Source organism: Hyla sarda, unplaced genomic scaffold, assembly GCF_029499605.1.
Source record: "Hyla sarda isolate aHylSar1 unplaced genomic scaffold, aHylSar1.hap1 scaffold_1556, whole genome shotgun sequence".
Classification (NCBI taxonomy): Eukaryota; Metazoa; Chordata; class Amphibia; order Anura; family Hylidae; genus Hyla; species Hyla sarda.
Window position 1 is genome coordinate 43,219 of NW_026608192.1, and position 20,033 is coordinate 63,251.

The following is a 20,033-nucleotide window of genomic DNA, read 5'->3' on the forward strand; positions in this document are numbered from 1 at the left end:
ATGCAATCCATAACCCGGATTTGCCAGGAACCCTTCTTACTCCTCCTACTTGCATGTGACACTGGGCTTAGGATCTGCATAGGAAACACACACACAAGCACACACCTACCTTTGTTGCCTGCAGATGCCTCCTTGGCTGTCCCCAAACGGTATCAAACCAACACCCACGGGAAGCTGTAAGCATAGAGGACATGCCTGCACCCCATTGGACTTACCTGTGTGGGTTAAATCCGGGTTATTTGACAACCTATGGCGGTGATGGTTCTGCTCAGGCAGAGCAGTGCTGATGCTCCTCATAAAGCTGTCGCTGCTGTGAAGGTTCTAGGTGACATCACAAATCCCTATGGTTACATACACAACAAAGCTGGGTTGTTGTTGTTTACACTCTGCAAGGCCTGTGGAAGTGAGTGACATCATAGCACTGTAGTTCTGAGGGTTCTAGATGGATGCAACAATCTCCTGTTGCTTCTATGAAGGCCATAATAGACGACATCACCAAACAGCTCCATAGTCACATACACAGCAAAGGAGAGATGTTGTTTACACCTAGTGATGTCAGTGGTATTGAGTGACATCACAGCACAGTGCTAAGGCTCCTGGGCCTGGACACAGCAGCGGCTGCAATATCTCAACGGAGAATACGTTTATATATATGTGTGTGTGTGCGCGTATATATATATATATATATATATATATATATATATATATATATATATTCTCCGCCGAAATCACTTTTAAACCCATTTCCACCTTTTTTTCCCTTCTCTTCCTCTTACTTTTTTTTCACGTTTTTTTACGTTTTTCTCCTTTTCGCCTCTTTTCTGGGCGTATTATTCTTCTTTTTCTTCTTTTTTTTCGTCTAATGCATACCCCATCAGTGCAGCAATGCTTATTCAATACCGCCAGCAGATGGAGACACTGGGGGATAATTTTCTAAGGATTTATACTGATTTTTCCTGTCTGAATTTGTCGCACAGAAAGTTGCAGGCCAAATATGTGTGACATTTCTGCGACTTTAGCTTCTAGAGCATTTTTACAACATTATACATAGGTGCTGAATACATAAAAAGCGACTGTTCAGCGACAGACAAGTCGCATCGGCTGAAAGTAGGCCAGAATGTCAGTCCATGTTGGAGCAGGTTTAGATACAGTCTAAAGTATAGATCTCAAAGTCTGTGCACAGAATTTAGCAAGGGCCTCGCACCTTCTGATGCATCAGGTAGGTGCACAATAGCATAGCCTAACCCTCTGTACTTTGGTCTATATTGATGCGGGACATAGACAGCCAGCTGATGACCAATCCATTAGTGCAATGGATGGCTGGAAGCATTTGTCTTTGCCTTTGCAATACCACAGAAGCAATGCATGGTCAATGTACAGCAATGACACACCTGTGTGAACAGCCAGGAGACCCCCCCCCCCCCCCCCCCCATGTTATGTTACATAGTTACATAGTTAGTACGGTCGAAAAAAGACATATGTCCATCAAGTTCAACCAGGGAATTAAGGGGTAGGGGTGTGGCGCGATATTGGGGAAGGGATGAGATTTTATATTTCTTCATAAGCATTAATCTTATTTTGTCAATTAGGAACATTCAGCACCCACCCGCTATCAAGGCAGCTGCCTATCATGTCATGCCCTACCTGCACAGGTGTGCTGGCTACTCAAATGATCCAATTAAGGAGGCCATTTAGTCAGCAGCAGCAGAAGTCCTGTGCCTGGACGCTCCAACAGCGGCCAGACACAAGCAGAAGCAGCAGAAGCAGCAGCAGCAGCACCACCTTTTGTTTTTTGGCTGCAGCAGCAAGGCCCACAGGGCTGGCTAGCTGGCTAGCCAGCAAGCAGGTAGCAATGAAAGTAGGAATCTTTCTTTTTAACCCTGTAAGGGGGTGGTGCACTGTACCCGAAGATACTGCCATATCGGGTCAATGCATAGGGCGACGGAAGCAAGCTTCGAAATCGGCCCCCGTTCTCAAAAATCCATTTAATATATGGTCCCCAGATAGGGGACGTATCAGATATTAAACTGATAAGAACAGATTTTTTACTTTTAGATATAATATTCTTAGACTAAAAGACCTTACGCAGTCCAGATTACACTTAGTCTGCTAAAAGCATATTCCACAGATGTAGATTCCAAAGACTTTTAGCCACTTTGTGACCTAATCTTTTTTTATCCAATAAATAGAAAACATACATCTCACTAAGAGCTAGGCGAACACAATCTTTAGAGGTAATAGTGTCTCTTTTAAAAAGAAGAATATTCCTCGTCTTCCATAGTGCAATTTTAATACAATTTATACTAATCCACAAAACCCGAGACTTCTCCACAGATAAAACATTATAAAATCCATATAAAATAACTTCATGATTTAAAAAATTAAGATCAGAAATGAATTTTAGTAAGGGTCCTATCAAATGCCATATCTCTTGGGCGTAAAAACAGTTCCAAAAAATGTGTAAAACTGTTTCCTCACTAGGACACCCCATTCTCGGGCACTTTGCACTACGACACAATCCTCTTCTGTGTTGGAATTCTCTGGTAGGCAAACATTGATGTGCTATCTGCCAGGCCAGATCTTTTAAGTCATTAGATAAGAATCCCATATTCACCATCCTCCAAACTCTTAGAGATTTCTCAGTGGAATAATTAGATATTAAGCAAATCTGTTCTATCTTCCTGATTTCAGGAACTAATTTTCGTGCATTACTACAAATTTCTTGACTAAAATTAGCAATGCCATAAATACGAATAATCTTTTCTAAAACCACATAGTGCGCTGGGGGAATAAATAAGATTGGGGACGTTAAAGGTAAGGTTATCCACTTTCTTTTTCTAAAAATGTGACCTGCAGCATATTTTAAAAAATAAGACCAATAACAGTTTCTTTGCAAGCCATTAAAACACATAGAAAAAAAGTGAATATATAAAAACCTTTTTAAATCAGGCACATCCTTACCCCCCAATTTCTTTGTCTTCATCATTACATCTCTTCTGAGTTTATCCATTTTAGACCCCCATAAAAAATGAAAGCAAATCTTGTTTAAAAACTTTAAGGTGCGTTCACTCGGTGGGAAAACCAAGCTTAAATATAGCATGATAGGTAGCAACAAAGCTTTCATTATCAGTACTTTTCCTTCTATTGTTAATTTCCTCATTTTCCAAAAACTTATTTTCTTTTGCACTTTCTCTTTGACGATGGACCAGCTTTCCTCTCCATTATTTTCATTGTCAAAGATGACACCCAAGATTTTGATTTTATCATATTGCACATTCACCTCCGTATTGCCCCAATTCCCTATTGCAAAGCAATCAGATTTATTTTTATTTAATTTGAAGCCAGAGCCCTCACAAAAAAATTCTGTCTGTCTGATAGCACGTTTCAGGGATGGTTCATCTGAACATAGAATATTAACATCATCCATGTATGCTATCGTCTTTACGCTCTGTCCTCCACTTCCAGGGATTGGCACTCCTCTAATGAGCTTATCTTTTCTCAAAACATTCAACAGAGGTTCTATTGCACATATGAAAAGAATGGGTGATAGGGGGCACCCCTGTTTCACCCCAGACTGTAAACATACCTCTTGGGATAAAAAACCGTTAATTAAAATACGACTAAAACAGTTTTTATATAAAAGTGCAATTTTTCCAACAATAAAATCAGGAAAATTCATTTTCTTTAAAACCAACCATAAAAAATCATGAGAAACACGGTCATAAGCCTTTTGAAAATCCAAGGATAAAATTGCCAATTTCTGATCACATTGTTTCTGATACCATAAAACATCTTTTACAAGGTTTAGATGATCACTTATTTTCCTTCCAGGTACTCCGCATACTTGGTCACTGTGTATAACCTTAGCAATTACCTGCTTGAGCCTATTTGCTAAAATTTTTGCTAAAACCTTATAGTCTGTATTTAGCAGGGTAATAGGCCTCCAATTTTCTAATTTAGAGATGTCTCCTTTTTTAAAAATCAGAGTAACAACACCATCTCTCCAGGACGCAGGTAAAATCTCAGATTTAAAAGCACAGTTAAAAATACCTAAAAGATCATCTTTTAAAATGGACCAAAAACACAGATAAAATTCAACTGGCAACCCATCCGAACCAGGTGTTTTACCATTTAAAAAACTCTTAAAAGTGCTTAAAAGTTCAGGTAAAAAGATTTCATCACAAAGGCCCTCTTGGTCAGTTTTGTCAAGTTTTGAATCCAAGGTATCTAAAACATCATTAGTAAAGGAAATATCAATATCTTTTTTATTAAAAAGCTCCTGATAAAATACTTGTGCTTCTCGCAACATCTCTTCATTAGTTATCTTCCCTTCTATTACAGATATCATTTCTTTCTTTCCCACCACCTTCTTAAAAAAGAATCTCGAACACTTTTCATCATTCTCCAGACATTGCACCTTGCTATTAAAAATCATTTCTTTTCCTTTTTGACTAATGGCATTTTTTATTTCATTCTTTGTCTGAGCAATAACATCATCCATCTCAAGCCCGGCTTGCTTTAGTTTATAATATGTTTGGATTTTAGTGTTTAACGTTTTAAACCATAACTTTTTCTCCTTAGCCTTTTGGATGCCCACACGGATAAAAAACTGTTTAGTCCACTTTTTAACATCCTCCCACCAATCCAAAATATTTTTATATTGGGATTGACGCAATCTCCATTTGTTATAAGTAGCAATAAAATCATTTTTTGTTTTCATGTCCTCTAATAAAGTAGTGTTGAGCTTCCAAACGCCTCTGCCTTTCTCTAGGCCAGGTAAAGTGACATGTGCATATAATAACTTATGATCAGAGAAAATATTCGATAAAAGAGAAACATCAACTAGATTAAAACTTTCCGATAAAAAAACAAAATCAATCCTGGATTTGCAGACATTATTTTCCCATGTGTAACCAGGGTCGTCTGGGTATTTTCTCCTCCAGACATCGGTAAAGTTAAAATCCTCAGTCATACTCTTAATCTGTTTCTCTGTTTTATCCACTCTGACATGCACACTTCCACTCTCACGATGATCACCACTCATACAACAATTAAAATCTCCAGCCATTAAAATAGGTGTTGAACCTGGGATAAAAGCCTGAATATCATTAATCAAGTCGGCTCTCTCATTTTTTTCAGGAGAAGCATAGATGTTAAAAAGCTTAATCTCCGAGCCATTGTACTTAATATTAACTAATAGCGCTCTACCAGGTATAATTTCTAAGAAGGACAAAACTTGTACATCTGAACCTCTAAACAAGATCCCAACACCTGAAGATCTGTTCAGATTGTCACCCGACCAGACCGATGGTCCCAAAGTCCAGCCACGACAAAGGTCCTCATAATTTGGACTATGTTCAATTCCACATTCTTGTAAAAAGAACAGAGAAGAGTCCAAGGTCTCTAAAAAACGAAACAAAGCAGCCCTTCTCGTAGGGCTCTTTAGACCTCTCACATTAAGAGAGGAGCACTTTAAGGAAGCTATTCGCTACTGGAGTTTGAGTCCGATATGAAACCCACAGGTGACTCCGGGCTTTCGAACTCTTTGATATTTTTTGGATCGGACGCTGATCTTATAGAAGGCCTCCATGCATGTTGACTGTCCTCACATTCGTCTGAGCTTTTTTTGACAGGCCGTTTGATGCCAAGTTGTGGCTCATCTCCGAGTTCCTTCTTCCGCTTGATCTCCTTCACACCAACCTCCATGGCTTCACTGCTCACTAGTGACCCTTCACCGCCAGAACCCTCCACAGAAGGTCTCCCCTCTGTCTCAGGCACAGCAGCAGAATGGTCCATAAGCTCTGCCACGACATCAGAAGTTACAGCCGGCTTTTCTGAAGGCGCCTCAGACCGCTGGGGTGCTTTCGCAGGTGGTACTTCAGCTTGCACTACACCCACTCTCCCCGCTACACGGTCAGCCCACGATCTAGCTACACTGGAACGGAGACTGCAATCTTTAAAGGCATGGCCTTCTTCACCACAAATGTTGCAGACGATTTTAGCACAGTCCTTAGAAACATGGCCTTCTTGATTGCACCGACCACAGCGAACTGTAGTGTCCGTGCAAACTTCCATAGTATGTCCGAATTTCTTACATTTCCTACAAAAAGTAGGCATCTCGGGATAAAACAAATAGCCCTTATCCCGACCGATAGAAAAGTTGGAGGGTGGATGACACAACCCTCCAATGCCAGTAGCATCCTCCTTCATTTTCACAAAAAACTTATGTTTCCCCGTCCATAGGTCTTCTGAATTCATCACCTTATGGGAATACTTAACAGAACTGCAGTATTTCCCCAAAAAGAGTTCAATATGGGACACAGTCACAAAGGGATTGTGCATACACACAACTAGAGGAATATCGCCTCCAGTATACAACACTGTGACCGTGATCCCATCAAGCTCAGCAAGGTCTTGATTGCTTTTCAGCTTCTCAAAAAGATTCTGGCATGCATAAGCAGAGTCCAGAGTTAGGATGAAGCTGCCCTTCCGAGGATCTCTGAGACAGACGATGTTCTCTTTCTTCACCCCAAGAAGCTTGTAGAGAGTTTCTTTCACAAAATAAGAAAGTTGGACGAGTTCTTGCTTGTCTTCATCAACATCAAAGCGAAAGGAAAAACGAATCCGCGTTTCACCGGATGTAAGGTAACGGATGCGAACACCCATCTTGTCGATCGCCTTTTCGGTTCCTCGTAGCAGCCCCCCTTGAAAAAGGTAGGACAAACTCCCAGGATCCTCCTGACCAGACACTTGATCTAGCCAAAAGGCCGAGAAGCGATAACCGTGAAAGGGGCGGGCCCAACAAGGTCCCCTTCATGGGCACTATCACTGCTTGCTGTCAGGGAGGCTGCCAGACAATTTTCCATGCACACTCTGGGCTGGGGGGCAGTCAACCACCAGTACACACAGCAGAACCTAAACCCATACCATTATTGCTAAGCAGCAAGACAGGGGCCCATTGCACTCCCACGGGGCCTTTTTAAATGCAATCCATAACCCGGATTTGCCAGGAACCCTTCTTACTCCTCCTACTTGCATGTGACACTGGGCTTAGGATCTGCATAGGAAACACACACACAAGCACACACCTACCTTTGTTGCCTGCAGATGCCTCCTTGGCTGTCCCCAAACGGTATCAAACCAACACCCACGGGAAGCTGTAAGCATAGAGGACATGCCTGCACCCCATTGGACTTACCTGTGTGGGTTAAATCCGGGTTATTTGACAACCTATGGCGGTGATGGTTCTGCTCAGGCAGAGCAGTGCTGATGCTCCTCATAAAGCTGTCGCTGCTGTGAAGGTTCTAGGTGACATCACAAATCCCTATGGTTACATACACAACAAAGCTGGGTTGTTGTTGTTTACACTCTGCAAGGCCTGTGGAAGTGAGTGACATCATAGCACTGTAGTTCTGAGGGTTCTAGATGGATGCAACAATCTCCTGTTGCTTCTATGAAGGCCATAATAGACGACATCACCAAACAGCTCCATAGTCACATACACAGCAAAGGAGAGATGTTGTTTACACCTAGTGATGTCAGTGGTATTGAGTGACATCACAGCACAGTGCTAAGGCTCCTGGGCCTGGACACAGCAGCGGCTGCAATATCTCAACGGAGAATACGTTTATATATATGTGTGTGTGTGCGCGTATATATATATATATATATATATATATATATATATATATATATTTCTCCGCCGAAATCACTTTTAAACCCATTTCCACCTTTTTTTCCCTTCTCTTCCTCTTACTTTTTTTTCACGTTTTTTTACGTTTTTCTCCTTTTCGCCTCTTTTCTGGGCGTATTATTCTTCTTTTTCTTCTTTTTTTTCGTCTAATGCATACCCCATCAGTGCAGCAATGCTTATTCAATACCGCCAGCAGATGGAGACACTGGGGGATAATTTTCTAAGGATTTATACTGATTTTTCCTGTCTGAATTTGTCGCACAGAAAGTTGCAGGCCAAATATGTGTGACATTTCTGCGACTTTAGCTTCTAGAGCATTTTTACAACATTATACATAGGTGCTGAATACATAAAAAGCGACTGTTCAGCGACAGACAAGTCGCATCGGCTGAAAGTAGGCCAGAATGTCAGTCCATGTTGGAGCAGGTTTAGATACAGTCTAAAGTATAGATCTCAAAGTCTGTGCACAGAATTTAGCAAGGGCCTCGCACCTTCTGATGCATCAGGTAGGTGCACAATAGCATAGCCTAACCCTCTGTACTTTGGTCTATATTGATGCGGGACATAGACAGCCAGCTGATGACCAATCCATTAGTGCAATGGATGGCTGGAAGCATTTGTCTTTGCCTTTGCAATACCACAGAAGCAATGCATGGTCAATGTACAGCAATGACACACCTGTGTGAACAGCCAGGAGACCCCCCCCCCCCCCCCCATGTTATGTTACATAGTTACATAGTTAGTACGGTCGAAAAAAGACATATGTCCATCAAGTTCAACCAGGGAATTAAGGGGTAGGGGTGTGGCGCGATATTGGGGAAGGGATGAGATTTTATATTTCTTCATAAGCATTAATCTTATTTTGTCAATTAGGAACATTCAGCACCCACCCGCTATCAAGGCAGCTGCCTATCATGTCATGCCCTACCTGCACAGGTGTGCTGGCTACTCAAATGATCCAATTAAGGAGGCCATTTAGTCAGCAGCAGCAGAAGTCCTGTGCCTGGACGCTCCAACAGCGGCCAGACACAAGCAGAAGCAGCAGAAGCAGCAGCAGCAGCACCACCTTTTGTTTTTTGGCTGCAGCAGCAAGGCCCACAGGGCTGGCTAGCTGGCTAGCCAGCAAGCAGGTAGCAATGAAAGTAGGAATCTTTCTTTTTAACCCTGTAAGGGGGTGGTGCACTGTACCCGAAGATACTGCCATATCGGGTCAATGCATAGGGCGACGGAAGCAAGCTTCGAAATCGGCCCCCGTTCTCAAAAATCCATTTAATATATGGTCCCCAGATAGGGGACGTATCAGATATTAAACTGATAAGAACAGATTTTTTTATTTTTATTTTTTTTTTATAAACCTTCAGGTTTAGACTAAACACCACTTAGATAACGCGTCATTTTTGACTCATTGTAAAGTCTAACTCATCATTAGGTCATTCTTTATTTGTTCAAAGCAAATTCAAAACAAATTCAAATGCCATCACCATTACACCCTTACAACATGTCTCCACTTCAAAAATTTCCACATCCCCTCTGCATCTATTTCACCTAATTTCTTTTTATCACGTAAATAAACGGTGTACAACCTATCCAGAATCATTCTTAAACTTCCTTCCACAGTCACATCTTTTCTCTTAAACACATATAAATTTCTAACATCCCACAAGACTTCCTTCACAATCGCCAACAACACAAACAACACCCTTTCATTCTTTCTTCCAATCATACTAAGACCAAACATCACAACCTCATATGACAACCTATTTATCCCAGTCAACTCCTTACACAATGGACCTATCCCTCTCCATACATTCTGAGCCATGTCACAATTCCAAATCACATGCATCACACTTTCAACCCCACTACAATCTTCCCTCGGACATATTTCACTCCTTCCAATACCTCTATTCCTTTGGAACTCTCTTACTGGTAGGGCTCCATGCAAACACTGCCATCCTATCTCTCTCTGTCTATTTGATATTCCATCTGTCATTAAACTCTTCCACACCTTAGACACATCCTGGCTTCTTACCATATTAATCGGACACTCCACCTCACTTGCGGCGACATACCCAAACACATTCTTCTTACTTTCAAACAACTCCTTTCTCACACCAATCAACCTATAACTCTCCAAAAACTTTTCCACATACAAATACCAACTCGGGCACACAAACGCATAAGGCACTCTCAAATCTCTCTCCAGCCAACATAATTTGCATAACACACGCCCACCTAAATATCTCAACATACATGCAAAATTCTTTTCTCCTCTCATCATCCTTCTAACCGCAAACACCACATTCACCCCCAAATACACATCTAGATTTGGAAATCCCATTCCACCCTTACTACCATCCTTCATCACAACTTCTCTCCTCACTCTTTCCACTTTTGTACCCCAAAAAAACACAAACAAAATTCTTTTTAACTTCCTTAAAACCATATAACTTGGCGGAAACACTATTGCCACATACAATAAAATAGGCAATATTACACTTTTCACAACCAGCACTTTCCCAACCATAGACAAATCTCTCAACCTCCAAAGACTCAATTTTTTGGACACTCTCTTCTCTACATCATCCCAACTTTCTCTCCCATCCAATCTTTCATCCATTTTAACACCTAAAACCTGAATACCACCTTCAATATTCTTCATACCCACATCCTCACTTCCTTGCATACTACCAAAACATTTATACTCACTTTTGTCCCAATTCACCTTAAACCCAGACGCTCCACAAAACAATCCAACTAGTAACTTTGCCCTTCTCATAACAGCCACAGACTCTCCCAAAATACACACATCATCCATGTAGGCCAAAACTTTGACTTCTCTCCCACCACTCCCTGGAATTTTTAACCCTCTAACACACTTATCCCGCCGCAACATCTCTAATAATGGCTCCATAGCACATATAAAAGCCATAGGGGACAACGGACAACCCTGCCTTACACCAGAACATACTTTCACCTTCTCAGACATCCAACCATTTATCAAAACCTTACTATATACTCCATCATACAGCATCCTTACAACATTTACAAAATCACCCGGGAATCCCATTCTCACTAATACTCTAAACAAAAACCTATGTGACAGACGATCAAACGCCTTTTCAAAATCTATCGACATCACTCTAACCTCCTGTTTCCTACTCATACTATCCCATAACAAATCTCTCAACAAACACAAATTTTCATTTATTCTTCTCCCCGACACTCCACACACTTGTTCTTCTCCAATCACCTGCTCAACCACATCTCTCATCCTATTTGTAATTATTTTAGCAAACACCTTATAATCTACATTCAACAAAGTTATCGGCCTCCAATTCCTCACATCATTCACATCACCTTTCTTATAAATCAACACAACCACTCCACTCTTCATACTTTCCACCATTCTCTCATTCCTCCACATATACCTATACACTTCCACCAAATCATCCTTCACAACATCCCAAATCCAAGCATAAAATTCAACAGGCAACCCATCCTCTCCAGGCGTTTTATTTCTTGACATACTATCCACAGTCCTCTTCACTTCCTCCTCTCCAATCTCTCTCATCAGAGTCCCATATTCACTACCATCCACCCTCTTATCAAGCACTCTCAACACTTCATCCTGCAAGTCCTCTTCACAATCTTTTACCGCATACAACTCTTCATAAAAATTTTTAACCACTCCCAACACAGCTTTACCTTTAACCAGACAGCCATCATCATCATACACTCTTACCATATCCTCTCTCTTCCCAATAACTTTTTTAAAGAAATATCTCGAACATTTCTCATCTTTCTCTAACTTATCAAGTTTTGCTTGATACATCAACTCTTTACCTTTCTCATTCAACCAATTTTTTAGATCACTCTTCACAACCTCAATCTGCTCACCCACACTCCAGCCATACTTCTTTAACTTATTGAGAAACACCAATCTTTTATTCAACCATTCATACTTCTTCTTCCTCCCAGCATTCCGCTTATATCCCTCTCTTTTAAAGAAAACTTTTGTTTGACCCTTAACCCATTCCCACCAACACAATATATCAGGAAAATCATTCTTTTTCTTACACCAACCCCTATACTTATTAACATATCTATCATACACTCCTTCCACTTCCAACAATTTAACATTTAATTTCCATACACCCCTCCCACTCACACAATCTGCATCCAATACTAACTCACAACACACATACTCATGATCTGAATATCCTACTTTTTCTTGCATATAATTCTTACATAACACACCCTTAGACACAAAACACATATCAAGTCTGGAACTATGACTTCCACTATCAGAATAATATGTATCTAACAAAGGACACACTCCACACGCTTCAGCCACATCCTTTAACTTAAAGTCACACACCATACTTTTAAGAATATTCCCAGATACATCCACATTCCCCTCAATTTCACAATTGAAATCCCCCACCCACACCAAAGGTATTTTACCCGGCAGAAACCTCTTAATTACCTCCAACAACCCCACCCGCTCCTCCCTCCTTACCGGCGCATACACATTTATCAACCTAAATTTAACCCCCTGCACCTTAACCTCCACCATGATACACCTCCCCTCCTCTATTACCACATAACTACAAACTTCAAACTTAAAGCTCTTAAAAAGCACCCCTACGCCATCATTCCTATTATGCCCAGACACCGACCAAACAGCAGGACCATAAGCCCATTCTCCCTTCCCCGGAATATCATTTAGCCCACATTCCTGCAAACAAATAATGTCCGCTTTTTTCCCTGCCAAGTCCTCCAAAATTACTGTCCTTCTGACTTTACTTCTAAAGACTCTAACGTTTATAGAACCGACTAAAAAAGACATACCACCATCTTAACAACCCTAAGGAAGAATTTGACAGAAAAGAAGAAAGTTATTTAGGTAGCTTTCCTCAGCGGTGTGGGAGAAGCTTCTCCCGCAGAGCACGCATCCATGTCGCTCTCAGATAGCGGTTGATACCGATTGTCCGTAGCCACCAGCGTCGACTCCATCTGTCCACCAGAAAGCTTCCTGGCCGTCTTCTTGGGGGGACGAAAAAGATCAAAGTCATCCTCTCTCTCTCTATGTCTCTCCTCACGGTCTTCACCCTCAGAAGAAGACCACTCTTCAATTTGCGGCGACTCCTCAGCCGGGGGACTGGGAGCATCCTCAATCTCCCCTTCCTCCACTTGCACCGCCATTTGCTCCTCCTCCACCACTTGCTCCTCCACCACCTTCACTTGCTCCTCTACCACCACAGGACTCTGTACCTCTCCAATAATAACGCTCTCTCTTGCAGGAACCACTGCAGCCGCAGCTGCAGCTGCCCTCCTCCTCTCCACCATTTCCTCTTCCATTCTCCTCTCCTCCTCCCTCCTCTTCAACACTGGACAGTTCTTGTACACATGGCCAGCTTCCCCACATAGGTCACAGGTCCTCGGGTGTGGACATGCACCCGCCTCATGCCCCGGTTGCTTACAGTTCCTGCATTTCTTACTGCCAGGGCAGGCCTCCTTCACATGTCCAAACAATAGACAATTTCTACAGAAAGATGGCTGTCCGTAGTAATAGAGATAACCTCTGAAACCAGCAATGGTAAAGTTCGCCGGAGGGTGCTTAACGCCTCCAATGCAATCTCCATCAAGCCGCAACTTCACAAAGAACTTATACGTGCCATTAAATACACCAATGCTGCTTGTCTGCTTAGTACCACCAGCAATAGACTCACAATAGATGCTCAAGAAGTTCTTAATCATAGAGACATCAACAAACGGATTGTACATGTGGATAAACAAAGTCTTTGTCCCCATTTCAAAAAGGGGATAAAAGGACACATCCCGCAAAACCTCACTTCCACTGTTCCGTTTTAAGCACTCATAAAAGTTCTGGCAGTCAGCATCATATAAGAAGGACACGTCATAAATACCTTGGCGCTTGTTCTCCTGGACACAAAAGAGGTCGCTCAAGGAAAATCCTGCCAGTCGCTCCACAATGGTATGGCCGATGTATTCAATGCTGTTTCTTAGACGATCCGTGGTTAGCACCTTGATGCGTACGGTCTTCTCCACTGCAGACATGTTGGATCCAGCCATCTTTCCAAATCTGTCGGTAATGAGTACCACAGTCTTGATCACCTACGCAGCTAGTCGCGGCGCAGTTCACTCGCACCCTCAGCGCCGACCGAGGCAATAAACCCCGATCTTAGCCAAAAGGCCGAGAAGTGATAACCGTGAAAGGGGCGGGCCCAACAAGGTCCCCTTCATGGGCACTATCACTGCTTGCTGTCAGGGAGGCTGCCAGACAATTTTCCATGCACACTCTGGGCTGGGGGGCAGTCAACCACCAGTACACACAGCAGAACCTAAACCCATACCATTATTGCTAAGCAGCAAGACAGGGGCCCATTGCACTCCCACGGGGCCTTTTTAAATGCAATCCATAACCCGGATTTGCCAGGAACCCTTCTTACTCCTCCTACTTGCATGTGACACTGGGCTTAGGATCTGCATAGGAAACACACACACAAGCACACACCTACCTTTGTTGCCTGCAGATGCCTCCTTGGCTGTCCCCAAACGGTATCAAACCAACACCCACGGGAAGCTGTAAGCATAGAGGACATGCCTGCACCCCATTGGACTTACCTGTGTGGGTTAAATCCGGGTTATTTGACAACCTATGGCGGTGATGGTTCTGCTCAGGCAGAGCAGTGCTGATGCTCCTCATAAAGCTGTCGCTGCTGTGAAGGTTCTAGGTGACATCACAAATCCCTATGGTTACATACACAACAAAGCTGGGTTGTTGTTGTTTACACTCTGCAAGGCCTGTGGAAGTGAGTGACATCATAGCACTGTAGTTCTGAGGGTTCTAGATGGATGCAACAATCTCCTGTTGCTTCTATGAAGGCCATAATAGACGACATCACCAAACAGCTCCATAGTCACATACACAGCAAAGGAGAGATGTTGTTTACACCTAGTGATGTCAGTGGTATTGAGTGACATCACAGCACAGTGCTAAGGCTCCTGGGCCTGGACACAGCAGCGGCTGCAATATCTCAACGGAGAATACGTTTATATATATGTGTGTGTGTGCGCGTATATATATATATATATATATATATATATATATATATATATATATTTCTCCGCCGAAATCACTTTTAAACCCATTTCCACCTTTTTTTCCCTTCTCTTCCTCTTACTTTTTTTTCACGTTTTTTTACGTTTTTCTCCTTTTCGCCTCTTTTCTGGGCGTATTATTCTTCTTTTTCTTCTTTTTTTTCGTCTAATGCATACCCCATCAGTGCAGCAATGCTTATTCAATACCGCCAGCAGATGGAGACACTGGGGGATAATTTTCTAAGGATTTATACTGATTTTTCCTGTCTGAATTTGTCGCACAGAAAGTTGCAGGCCAAATATGTGTGACATTTCTGCGACTTTAGCTTCTAGAGCATTTTTACAACATTATACATAGGTGCTGAATACATAAAAAGCGACTGTTCAGCGACAGACAAGTCGCATCGGCTGAAAGTAGGCCAGAATGTCAGTCCATGTTGGAGCAGGTTTAGATACAGTCTAAAGTATAGATCTCAAAGTCTGTGCACAGAATTTAGCAAGGGCCTCGCACCTTCTGATGCATCAGGTAGGTGCACAATAGCATAGCCTAACCCTCTGTACTTTGGTCTATATTGATGCGGGACATAGACAGCCAGCTGATGACCAATCCATTAGTGCAATGGATGGCTGGAAGCATTTGTCTTTGCCTTTGCAATACCACAGAAGCAATGCATGGTCAATGTACAGCAATGACACACCTGTGTGAACAGCCAGGAGACCCCCCCCCCCCCCCCCCATGTTATGTTACATAGTTACATAGTTAGTACGGTCGAAAAAAGACATATGTCCATCAAGTTCAACCAGGGAATTAAGGGGTAGGGGTGTGGCGCGATATTGGGGAAGGGATGAGATTTTATATTTCTTCATAAGCATTAATCTTATTTTGTCAATTAGGAACATTCAGCACCCACCCGCTATCAAGGCAGCTGCCTATCATGTCATGCCCTACCTGCACAGGTGTGCTGGCTACTCAAATGATCCAATTAAGGAGGCCATTTAGTCAGCAGCAGCAGAAGTCCTGTGCCTGGACGCTCCAACAGCGGCCAGACACAAGCAGAAGCAGCAGAAGCAGCAGCAGCAGCACCACCTTTTGTTTTTTGGCTGCAGCAGCAAGGCCCACAGGGCTGGCTAGCTGGCTAGCCAGCAAGCAGGTAGCAATGAAAGTAGGAATCTTTCTTTTTAACCCTGTAAGGGGGTGGTGCACTGTACCCGAAGATACTGCCATATCGGGTCAATGCATAGGGCGACGGAAGCAAGCTTCGAAATCGGCCCCCGTTCTCAAAAATCCATTTAATATATGGTCCCCAGATAGGGGACGTATCAGATATTAAACTGATAAGAACAGATTTTTTTTTTTTTTTTTTTTTTTTTTTTTTTTTTTTTTTTTTAAACCTTCAGGTTTGGACATTAAAACATCAAAATCCAACTCCATACTTCGTCACTTAGACTTTCTGAAGTAAAGTCCAACTCATCATTAGGTCTTTCTTTTTATTTTCAATTTCAAACAAACATAAATACCATCACCAATTACAAACTTACAAGATATCTCCATTTCAAAAACTTCCATATCCCCTCAGCATCCTTATCCCCCAAATTCTTCCTATCACACAAATAAACAACATATAACCTATCTAGAATCATCTTAATACAACCCTCCACCGACACGTTTTTTCTTTTGAATACACATAAATTCCTAACATCCCAAAGTACTTCTTTAATAATGGCAAGCAACACAAAAAAAACCCTTTCCTTATCTCTCCCTACCATACTAAGTCCAAACATAGCCACATCATACGACATATACCTAATACCAGTCAATTCTTTAAACAGCAAACTCATCCCTTTCCACACACCTTGCGCCATTTCACAATTCCAAAATACATGCATCACACTCTCAATCCCATCACACCCATCTCTTGGACACCTCTCATACCTTCCAATCCCTCTATTTCTTTGAAATTCTCTTACCGGTAACGCACCATGCAAACTCTGCCATACTATCTCACGTTGTCTATTTGTTACTCCAACAGTCATTATACTCTTCCACACTCTCCCCACATCTACAGCTCTCACCATATTAATTGAACATTCAACTTCCTCTTTTTTAATGTACCCAATCATACTCTTTTTACTCACAAACACTTCTGGACCCACACCAATCAACCTATAATTCTCCAAAAATGTCACCACATATACATACCAACTAGGACACACAAAAGCATAAGGCACTCTCAAATCTCTTTCCAACCAACCCAATTTACATAACACACTGCCACCCAAATATCTCACCATACATGCACAACTCTTTTCACCTCCCATCATTCTTTTCAAAGCAAAAACAATATTCACACCCAGATACACATCAACATTCGGAAAGTCCATTCCTCCATTTTTACCATCTTTCATTACAATCTCTCTCTTAACTCTTTCCATCTTTGTACCCCACAAAAACACAAATAACATTCTTTTCACCTTTCGCAAAACCATATAACTTGGCGGAAACACAACAGCAACATATAACAGTATTGGCAAAATCATACTCTTCACTATCATAACCTTACCAACCATTGACAACTCTCTCAACCTCCAAAAATTCAATTTCTTTTGCACTCTCTTCCCCACATCCTCCCAACTATTTCTACCATCCAACCGTTCATCCATCTTCACCCCCAACACCTGAATAGGCCCTTCCACCCCTTCCATACCAACATCCTCACTCTGAGTCACACCACCAAAACATTTATATTCACTCTTTCCCCAATTGACCTTAAAACCAGACGCACCACAAAACAGACTTACCAATAACTTGGATCTTCTTACAGCCGCAACAGATTCACTTACCACACATACATCATCCATATAAGCCAACACTTTAACCTCTTTACCACGACCCCCCGGAACTCTCACACCTCTCACACATTTATCCTTACGCAATAATTCTAAAAATGGTTCCATAGCACAAATAAAAGCAATAGGTGACAAGGGACATCCCTGTCTCACCCCTGAACATACTTTAATCTCCTCAGTCATCCATCCATTAATCAGAATCTTACTATACACTTCCTTATACAACATTCTCACAATATTCACAAAATCACCTGGAAACCCCATTTTAACTAGCACCTTAAACAAAAACCCATGCGACAAACGGTCAAAAGCTTTTTCAAAATCAATTGACAACACACGAACCACCTGCTTTCTACACATACCATCCCACAATATATCTCTCAACAAACACAAATTCTCACTAATTCTTCTTCCTGGCACACCACACACTTGCTCCTCCCCAATCACTTGCTCTATCACGTCCCTCATTCTATTTGTAATCAGCTTTGCAAATATTTTATAATCCACATTCAACAAAGATATCGGCCTCCAATTCCTTACATCATTCACATCCCCTTTCTTATAAATCAAAACCACTATCCCACTCTTCATACTTTCCACCAATCTTCCATTAGCCCACATATACTTAAAGATACTCTCCATATCATCCTTCAGTACATCCCACAATTTCACATAAAACTCAGCCGGCAACCCATCCTCTCCAGGAGTCTTATTTTTAGCCATACTATCAACCGTCCTTTTAATTTCTTCCATTCCAATCTCTCTCATTAAACTCTCATACTCATTACAATCTACCTTCTTATCAATCACTTCCAGCACTTCCTCAGCCAAACCCCTATCACACTGTTTGACTGCATATAAGTCCTCATAAAACTCTTTCACCACATTCAGTACAGCTTTGCCTCTCACCAAACCACCATCCTTATCATACACACTCACTAAATCATCCTTTCTCCCAATCACTTTCTTAAAAAAATATCTTGAACACTTTTCATCCTTCTCCAATTTGTCCACTTTTGCTCGGTACATTAACTCTTTTCCTCTTTCATTCAACCAATCCTTTATATCTCTTTTCACAGCATCAATCTTACCATCCACTCTCCATCCCTTCTTTTTCAACTTAATGAGAAACCCCAACCTTTTATTCAGCCATTCATACTTCTTTCTTTCCCTAGCTTTCCTTTTATAACCTTCCCTCTTGAAAAAAACCTTAGTTCTTTCTTTAACCCACTCCCACCAACACAATAAATCCAAAAATTCTTTTTTCTTCTCACACCATAACTTATACTTCTTAATATACCTATCATATACCTCCTTTTCATCCAACAGTTTCACATTAAGCTTCCAGTAACCCCTCCCACTTATGCAAATCTCATCCAACACCAAACCACAACTCACACGCTCATGATCAGAATAAATCACTCTCTCTTGCTTATACCACATACATCCTATCATTTTGGACACAAAACACATATCTAATCTTGACTCACTCCTTCCACTCTCAGCATGATATGTTGCTAACACAGGATTCACACCACACACTTCAACCACATCTCTTAACTTGAAATCACTCACCATACTCTTAAGCATATTTCCAGAAACATCCGCATCCCTCCCAATCTCACAGTTGAAATCACCTACTAACAACACTGGTTCCTTCCCAGACAAAAACCCCTTAATTATTTCAAACAAACCCACCCTCTCCTCCTTATTCACAGGTGCATAAACATTAATTAACTTAAACTTAAACCCATGTAACCCAACCTCCACCAACACACACCTTCCTTCCCTTAACACCATTTGACTACAAACTTTAAACTTATTATTCCTAAACAAAACCCCAACTCCATCATTTCTATTTACATTAGAGCAGGACCACACTGCTGGTCCATATCTCCACTCCTCCTTTTTTGGAGGAAAATCCAATCCACATTCCTGTAGACAAATTATGTCATTATTAGTTCCTGCCAATTCCTCCAGAATGGCCGCTCTTCTATTCTTATTTTTAAAGACTCTAACATTTGACAAACTAACCGAAAAAGACATATCTAATCAAATAACAACCCATAGGAAGAAAAAACCTAGAAGAGAGTTAATGAACTTTACGGCTCAGTGTCGAGGGAGAAGTTTCTTCTCCAATGCATTTATCCATTTCACCCTCAGATATTGCGGCAAAACGATTACTCGTCTCCACCACCGTCTGCTCCATCTTTTCACCACTGGCACCTCTCGCCGCCTTCCGTGGGGGACGAAAAAGATCTTCCTCTCTCTCTTTAGCACTTTCCTCTTCTGAATTCGACCATTCAACTTTTTGAGTGCCAGACACCTGAGGACTAGGCACCTCTTCAATTCTCACCTCCTCCTCCAT

The 20,033-nt window shown here is 41.7% G+C and overlaps 1 non-coding gene and 2 pseudogenes across 1 annotated transcript; all 3 read right to left on the minus strand.

The window, feature by feature from the left end:
- Window positions 1–1,888: 1,888 nt before the first annotated feature.
- Window positions 1,889–2,064, minus strand: LOC130310160 (U2 spliceosomal RNA; annotated as a pseudogene).
- A 6,801-nt stretch (window positions 2,065–8,865) lies between these two features.
- Window positions 8,866–9,051, minus strand: LOC130310162 (U2 spliceosomal RNA). The gene has a single exon (XR_008858715.1). It is a non-coding gene; the product is annotated as a U2 spliceosomal RNA (small nuclear RNA).
- Window positions 9,052–16,011: 6,960 nt separating this feature from the next.
- LOC130310165 (U2 spliceosomal RNA) lies at window positions 16,012–16,213 on the minus strand (annotated as a pseudogene).
- Window positions 16,214–20,033: the final 3,820 nt, after the last annotated feature.